The sequence below is a fragment of the Carlito syrichta genome, unplaced genomic scaffold, assembly GCF_000164805.1.
Source record: "Carlito syrichta isolate Samal-C Ts95f unplaced genomic scaffold, Tarsius_syrichta-2.0.1 Scaffold301610, whole genome shotgun sequence".
Taxonomy (NCBI): Eukaryota; Metazoa; Chordata; class Mammalia; order Primates; family Tarsiidae; genus Carlito; species Carlito syrichta.
The window spans coordinates 59,187-59,753 of NW_007245706.1; positions in this window are offsets into that span (position 1 = coordinate 59,187).

The following is a 567-nucleotide window of genomic DNA, read 5'->3' on the forward strand; positions in this document are numbered from 1 at the left end:
GAATGTCCTCTAACACCTAATATATTTCCCTCAATCAATTCAAAGACCATACAATTCATTTTAGCACACACATATATAAATGTACTTTGTACAATATAAACTACTGATCAAACGTGAGAAGCTATTATTGTAGCTAGTTCCTTATCCTCAGCTAAAAAATCCAACGATACCCCAAAGCCTACTGAAGAAATCTCTTACGCCTGAGCTTGTGCTCCACGCAGAGCAACCAGCACTGAAGACGAGGAAGACTAGGCAAGAGGGCCCTATATTTGGGGGGACATCTCTCTGCTTGCCTGGAACAGTCAGGTTGTCCTGGTGTAACTATTAATAGCACCTCCTTTAGTTTCAGAATTGTCCCAGTTTGTACAATACATTATGTGATCACCCTATTAATAAACCACATTGAGAAACAAAAAAAGAAAAAGTATAATCTAGCAAGGTATGGGACATTCTATTTCCACATGGTGATTCATGTATAATATGACAGGGAGAATGAAACTGAACATGGGACCTATTCTAGCCTTTACATGTATCTCAAAATAAGTTATGAGTCACTCATATGGGTGC